Source organism: Scleropages formosus, chromosome 5 (genome assembly GCF_900964775.1).
Source record: "Scleropages formosus chromosome 5, fSclFor1.1, whole genome shotgun sequence".
Lineage (NCBI taxonomy): Eukaryota > Metazoa > Chordata > Actinopteri > Osteoglossiformes > Osteoglossidae > Scleropages > Scleropages formosus.
The window spans coordinates 16,498,949-16,507,007 of record NC_041810.1 but is presented as its reverse complement, the minus strand read 5'-3'; the positions used below and the strand labels follow the sequence as shown (position 1 = coordinate 16,507,007).

At 39.7% G+C, this 8,059-nt stretch overlaps 1 long non-coding RNA gene across 3 annotated transcripts; it reads right to left on the bottom strand.

Annotated features, from left to right (window-relative positions):
• Positions 1-832: 832 nt before the first annotated feature.
• LOC108938745 (uncharacterized) lies at positions 833-7,448 on the bottom strand. 3 transcript variants are annotated; one of them, XR_001966454.2, is made up of 5 exons: positions 7,400-7,448; positions 6,953-7,007; positions 3,748-3,850; positions 1,550-1,721; positions 833-1,116 (listed from the first exon to the last, which is right to left on the bottom strand). It is a non-coding gene; the product is annotated as an uncharacterized LOC108938745 (long non-coding RNA). The 3 variants fall into 3 exon arrangements; XR_001966452.2 differs by having other exon boundaries at positions 3,753-3,850; XR_001966453.2 differs by having other exon boundaries at positions 3,763-3,850.
• Between the last annotated feature and the right edge of the window lie 611 nt (positions 7,449-8,059).

The window sequence follows — 8,059 nt, the reverse complement described above, 5'->3', positions numbered from 1 at the left end:
CTTGAGCAAACAAATGCAAGGATCTGACATTACTACTTCAGACACATGGGACATTCTGCTCATACTGCACCGTCATCTCCTGTGCTCCACAGAGGCTCATACTTTTAAAAACAAAAAAAGACATATGTTTACCCGAAAGGCACTTATTTTTAACGTTTGAGAAGATGCTGTTTAGGTAATTCATGTGTTCACTTTTGTAGTCAACGTTGACCTGTTGTCCTTGGTAACAACTTACATAACGTCGTATTACAATAATATGTAACGTTATTATTTATTTTAATTTATTACATTCTTTAAAGTTGCATTCTGCTACGATGATTAGTGACTGCTATGTCAGCAGATTCTCTCACATATGGTATTGAACTTGATGATGTATCTAATATTTTATGCTGATGAAGCACATATAGCTATATTAGAAATATAAATGCGGCATAGCATTTCGCCTTTGTTACCAGTGGTGATAGGAATTGTGGGTAGAATCATAACATACTTAGTGATTCTGTCACCTCTATTTCTGGTCAAAGCTGTCATTTGTAATTAAAACATTTTATACCAAAATAGTGTTCACATTGTTGAAGTTTTACATTTATTGTTTCATTATTGGAGGGGGTGCGGTGGCGCAGTGGGTTGGACCACAGTCCTGCTCTCCGGTGGGTCTGGGGTTCGAGTCCCGTTTGGGGTGCCTTACGATGGACTGGTGTCCCGTCCTGGGTGTGTCCCCTCCAGCCTTACGCCCTGAGTTGCCGGGTTAGGCTCCGGTTCCCCGCGACCCTGTATGGGACAAGCGGTTCTGAAAATGTGTGTGTGTGTGTGTGTTTCATTATTCTAGAAACTGTGGACTGTAGACTCTCTAAAGGGTTAAACTTAGGGGAATAATGCACATTTTGTTTCTTTTTTGATAATGCCCCGTTCAAATTTTTTATTCACTTGTGTTTCCCTCAGGTTCTTGGTTCAGGACCAAAAAATTAACATGAAATGCACATGCACTGGGAAAATTAAAGATATTTTAAAAATTAACACCCTGTGATGAACTGGCATCTCATCCAGGGTGTACCCCCTTTCAGCCTTCTACCCTTTACCCAGTTCTTCTGAGACAGGCTCCGCTTCATCTTGAACCTGATAAAGACAAGCAGTTATTGAGAGTGGATGGATGGATGGATGGATGGATGGATGGATGGATGGATTTTGTAATGGTAGAAGCAGCTGCAAAGATGAACAATACTGAAATAGTGAAGCAACAATAACTCTCAACCATTTCCAGTCTCCAGGCATAACCAAAACTCTTCCTTGCATTGCATAGTTAACATCTAATATAAAACTTTGTCATGGAAACAGATTCCCTGATACAGCAAATGGCAAAGAACACGTAAGTTCTTGTATATTATTACAATATTTCACATTTGCTGTATTACAATAACAGCCTTCCTACCTTCTGAAATGCACCACAAAAACAGCAGTAGTACTCTTGAGCGCGGTACATACACTGACAAGATCAGTTCTTGACAAAATACAGCGGGCGCACACAACCAATATATCAGTGTATACTCACAGGGATGATTTTATGTAACTTGGCTATTCCTCCGTCACAGCGACAGGGTCAGAACAGAGGCGCCGACAGCGGGGGAAGAAATGATGAAACCATTTGCTGAAATTGTGGAGATAAGTGGGGGGCATTATCTGTGACTCCCGGCTGCATCTTGCGGATAACGCCACACATCGGCCTGGTGGCAGAAAGGATGATGAAGGAGCAGTGAAATCAAAAAAGACTAAATAAAAAGAGCACCAATGGAAGAGGAAATGGTGGGGGGGCGGGCGGGTGGGTGATGTAGAAAGTAAACGCGAAGGGCACTTTTGTCGGACCCCTTTACGGGGGTGGGGGCTCCAAGTATGTCTTAAGACGCAATGGCCCACACGTTGCTTATTAACTGCACTGGTCAACAAATCCTTCAGAGTGTTTCCATATTCCACATTTCTATATTTCAGGTAAACCACTGACATTGCAACAAAAAATCTAAATCATGCAATGATTGCTCCTTCTTTACAATATATCTTTCCTAAAAGCCCAATAAAGGTCATATGGTTAAATTCCTTGACAGAGCTTGCCAATGCTCTACTGCAGTATCGAAGGGTACAATCTGATACTTCTGATCGATGTGCACAAGAGCTGTGTTTCATGACAACGATCTCAGCGCACACAAGCAGGTTGATATGTCAATAGCCAACATCTTTGCCTGTCAACAGTGAAACTTGTCTAGGTTGTACTTAGGAGGGGGTTTGGTGGTGCAGCAGGTTTGCCTGCATCTTGCTCTCAAGTGGGTTTGGGGTTCAAGTCCTGCTTGGGGTGCCTTGCGATGGGCTGGTGTCCCCTCCTGGGTGTGTCCCCTCCTGGGTGTGTCCCCTCCCCCTTCAGCCTTATGGGTAAAGAAGTCTATGTTACCTCGCTATGCAAACCTAACACTACAAGGTCTCTTGGACAAAAGCATCAGGTAAATAAAAATAATAATGTTATGTGTCCCTGCCAAGAAGGGAATATTGAGACACAAACTTTTCCCTCACCTTTTTACAAAGGTGTCTGAGTGTGTGACAGTGAAACAATAAGTGGGTAAAAGAACTTCAGCTTTGACAACATTGCAAAGACAAGTCACAGGGAGAAGAAATTGTGCCAGCTATAACACTGTGAAGATTCTGGCAAAAGAATAATGCCTTCAATGACTCATGAGAGCTTCCGCATTTTCTTCCAGGAAATATTACAAATACTCAACTGAAGACATATTAATGGATATTTGTTAAGGATATTGGAGTAATCATTTGCATTACAAAGTCCTAACTTAAAACTCATATTTAGTAGGGAAGTTGGACACTTTTCCATTAGCTAAATTCACACAATTCACACACAGATTCCTGGGTCTTTGTTTCCTATCCTTGGATAAATTCATAAAGGTGGTGTTATGTGCTCCTTAGTGAAAATAGTAGAGGCAGTGATGTGTTGCAAGGGGGACATGGCGGTGCAGCGGATTTGACCAGGGCCTGCTCTCTGGTAGGTCTGGGACTTGAGTCCTGCTTGGGGTACCTTGTGACAAACTAGCGTCCCCTCCTGGGTGTGTCCCCTCCCCCTCCAGCCTTGTGCCCTGTGTTGCTGGGTTTGGCTCTGGTTCGCCTTGATCCCCACTTGGGGCAAGTGGTTTCAGACCATGTGTATGATGTGTTGTAAGAACTTTTTAGCCTATATCAAGAAATATACAAATCTTGTAAGAAAGTACATACACACACACACACACACACACACACACACACACATTTTCAGAACCGCTTGTCCCATACGGGGTCACGGGGAACCGGAGCCTACCCAGCAACTCAGGGTGTAAGGCTGGAGGGGGAAGGGGACACACCCAGGACGGGACGCCAGTCCGTCGCAAGGCACCCCAAGCGGGACTCGAACCCCAGACCCACCAGAGAGGAGGACCCGGGCCAACCCACTGCACCACCGCGCCCCCCTCAAAATACATATATTGAAAACAAAAAAAAGATCTTACTCTATTTAACTTATATCTTACTATACAAATTGAAATAATAAATTGGTTTTTGACCCACTCCAACAGTTATGTATAATTGTAAAGCATATTACAGTTTCTGGTTTGAGCAATAATCACTCTTGATGGGTGAATCTGGGTTTTCACACAGTTGACAACAATATTTTGAATCGATGGATAGTCCAGTTATCTATAACAGTGTCATAATGTGGCTCACTTAACTGCTGCTAACCCATTGATTTGGTGTTGCTGTCCTGTCGATGAGAACTCCAACAGTTTTCTCCACAGCAGCAGTCTTAAAGGGCACCTTCATCTCAGATCTGAAATGTAACAAGAAGGAAGAAGAAAAACTACACAAAATACTTGTCATTCAGCTATGTTTTTGTGTTTCTTTTAAAATAAAACAAAATTCTGCATGAAACTATTAACTGTGACATGTATTGAAATATAATGGTTACTGTCACACAAGCTAAGCATACTTTATAAACAAACAAACAAATAAATAAAACTCAGCAGGTGAGATCAAAATTTTATGAAACACACCATAGAGGGATGGATTTCTAATCAAAAAGGTAATTATTTTACGGACTTTTGTGATTTAGTTCTTCCATATGCATATGCAGCAAAAATTTAATTTAGCTATTTTTAAATTGAATATTAAAAGTATTCAGAAAAACAAAATGTTATTTATTTTACATTTCACTATGAATGTATTTTATAACATACATTTTAAGTGCTTATTTGGCAGAGAATAACATTTGGTTTGCTCAGAGCAACTGTTTCCATGAAATCATTATCAGCCAGTGCAAAACAACATTTTCCAGAATATTTGGTAATTTTTTTTTTTTTTTTCTTTTTGGTTTATACAGATTTTTAGTTGCATCATAATTTATTTAGTCATATCTTTAACTTTGTGCCAGTGAATATTTTGGCATTTGCTCTAATGTAAATGTGACTCATTAAACCCTTTAGAATAAACTTTATGTATTGTCTGAAGCTAGCAATGCCTTACATGCACTGAAATATTTCTCTTCTCAATAATCACAAAATGTAAATACATTAAACAACATTGCAAAAAGAATTCTTTTGTTAATCGCAATAAATAAGTTGACTAATTTTCTGGACCACTGGAGGAGAAATATCCAGGGCTGCCACCAAGCTCCAGCAATCACCTTCCAAGGAGCAACAAGGCATCAGCATAATGCACTCTTGAATAGATACCTGTAACAGCGGTGTTGCCTCCATTGTGTGAGGAACAAAGTCATTTGTCCCACTACCATCTTGAAAGAGAGGCAATAATAGCTTGGGTCAAAAAGCTCCTGAGTGGGAATGGTCAGATGGGTCTTGGCTTTTATGATGCACAAATTAGTAAACAAGTACCTGAACATCCATCACTGACCCACCTACGTGGCACGAAGATGGATGGCAAATGGTGCTGGTCGAGACCTCCATCAACATCAGAGGATGCACGACAGACATATTCTCATGTGCTTATAGATTTGCAGGGATGTTTTTGCTCCTTGAAGTGACACCGAGGGTCACTTGCTGGGCTGCCATATCAGAGTTGATTGCACATGTGTATGTGGAGTTCCTTTAACATGTGAAAGGTGCCCTCTCACAAGTTGACCGCAAAAAGGAGGTAAACTGACAGACAGATTTCCATAGACAGTCTCCAGGGAATGGAAGCATGGAGCTGTAGTGATTGTATTTAACTTGTAAAGATGTAACCAAACCAATGTGACTCCTTCAACACATGATTTACAACCTGCAAAAAAATGATCTCGTTAAAGTTGGTTATAATCGTAAAATTGGATAGCTCTAAAAATGAAGACATCTGCCCACCAACTATGACATCTCTGGAAAGACCTATAATTGTGATGAAATTGCAGTGATTGTCTGTCAGATACAGATTCAGATGTGTTAACTGAAATGGGATTTTTATAGGCATGTCCTCACAGACCCTGTGTCAGCCAAACAGTGCACTGCTATCAAACACCCAGCTGCCCGCTAAGAGCATAACACTGTCCACCTTTGCAGGCCAGACCAGACATATACAGAATATGATCTTTGGTCCAGTGACTTCATTGGCAGCAAACACAAAGAAAATGTCAGTGATTCTACAGTAAATCTGAAATATTAGAAACAAATCCATGTACAGAGTGTTGTTGGCCCTGAGTTTGTATTTCCTAGTGTACTTCTTAACATTTACATTACGTTATCTAGTTACATTTCACAGTTGTTCAAGGACGATGAAAAAGTACTTCCTTTCCCCATTACATAAAATCAAAAGCAATTTATGAAAGTTATTATTCTAAATCTTTATTTAGCTGACATCATGGTCTAAGGTGACTTTGAATAAAATATTTATTTATTAACAAGCTACTTACTGTGATTTACCTATTTACACAGCAAGTTGTTTTTACTGTATCAGTTCAAGGCTTGTACCTTTCTCAAGGGTATTACAGTGGGAGTGGGGATCTGAACCTGGGATCTTCAGATGGCATGCCATCCTTTCCACTTCACTACCTCCTTTACCTCATCAGATAATGAAGAATAATGTTGTCAAAGAGTAATGCCCAGGGGCTTTTCATTCCCCACCATGACATCATGACCGCAAAGAGGGGACTCTATGGTTCATATAGTTCTTCTTTGAATAGTTTTTAAGAAAAATGCAGAATACACATAAAGCTGTGTAAGTGTGGAGGTCATAAATCTTTTCATAAATGCTGTCATAATTTATTTAGAAACACTGTAGGGGGATGAGTATGCACTGCTCTTACTTTGTGTCACATATAGCATTTCACATTAATATTATTTAAGGAGACAGAACATTAACTATTCTATATACTTTTACTCCATTCTAAAGTAAGCAAAGGACAAACAGCTGATCTAGGGTAATCAGACAATCCGCTTCCACCTTCTTCACGGGTTGGCTGTACCCTGCGAGGTCTCATGACATGTCACATCCCCGTGGAATCGTAGATATGGGCCCATCAGATCTGCGTGTATGTATGTATGTGTCTGTTCCCTGCTTGCCAGCAGGTGCCACATCTGAGCTCAAAACCACACCAGTTGGATAGCAGAAATGTTTAGAGTAAAACAGAAACCAAGAATAAACCCATGGTGCACTTCACTTGCCATACATTTACGTACACCCAAGGGTAATTAATTGCCCATTTGGCAAGGTGTCTTCAATAACTTAACATGACTCACCTGTATCTAAAAAATTTTGTTTCTATGCTACTGGTAAATTTCTTTCTTAATTATTTAGTAACTTTATATAATTTGATTTTTACAATCACAAAACTTTTTTGAGTAAATAGTAAGCTAAGAAAGCAGATGATGACTTTGGAACACTGTCTATTGCGATAAGCTAATAATAAACTGGAACTTTCATATTGCAGATGTCAAATGCTATTTACTTTTCTCTTTCTGTGACCATTTCTTCCTTCTGGATGTTATTGAAACTGAAGATTCCTGCAAGAAATGGTAGCAATGGGTCAGAAGCATGGAGTGGTCTTCAGTATTCACATCCCCTGTCTTTGCTATTTGCTGTTCCAAACACAGCCAGAAGCTGCAGATTAACATTCCCAGAGGGAACAACATAGCGGGTCGTGCTTTCAGTTCCCTCACGCGAATTTCAATGTTCAGCTCATCAATATTTAATTAAATGGTGCTGCTGCTACCTGTGTTTTGATATTTTTTACAGCTTTATGTCCCAGGATTTCCTTGGGCTACCAAACTTGTCAAGCTCTTTATCTTTCTCCACCTTCCCATTAACCAGTTATGTCCTCATTCTTATCTATAATTAATTCTCTGTTTGTTTCCTTTATAAAGTTGACAGATTGTTGCATTTTATTTCAGAGTACCTGTCTGTAAGTATCCTCACATGTTGTCTGGAGCAGCTTCCTCTCTGTGCTCAGGGGTCATTTATTAAATATCAGCTATAAATACCACATTGCTTGTAGCCTACATCCAAAGACTCTAAGGCTCTGACTTCCTTTTGTGGAAAGCAATACAAATCTGCTCTTCAAATAAAAAAGACATCTAGAATATATGTCAGAATTACACATTATTTTTGTCACATGTATCTCATTTATATCAGTTCGAATTGATATTTGGATGAATATTAGATTCGTCAGTTTGTTTTCCCATCTCCGCAAGCACATAGTTTCATGTTGCCAAGGAAACAAAGCAGAAGCCAGATTTATCCTTTCTCTGATGTTGATGTGAAACACAAAAGTAAAGTTTTGCCCTTTATCCAGGGAAAGAACTGATTTATGTAGTAAAATTGCATGTATAATGCAGACTTGCTAATAATAGCACTGAATTTACTGTCAGAGTCATCATAGAATTGCCATGGTAGCAGTGTTATATTATACAGTGCATTGTTCAGAAATTTGACCTCCCACTTTCTTTATGTGCCATGGATGCGGTCAGGCATTGGTCATAGGCTAAACAGAGTAGTTGCTCATATAAGCATGTATGAAAATGTTAGGTGAACCTGCTAATTTGAAAAAGGTGATGCT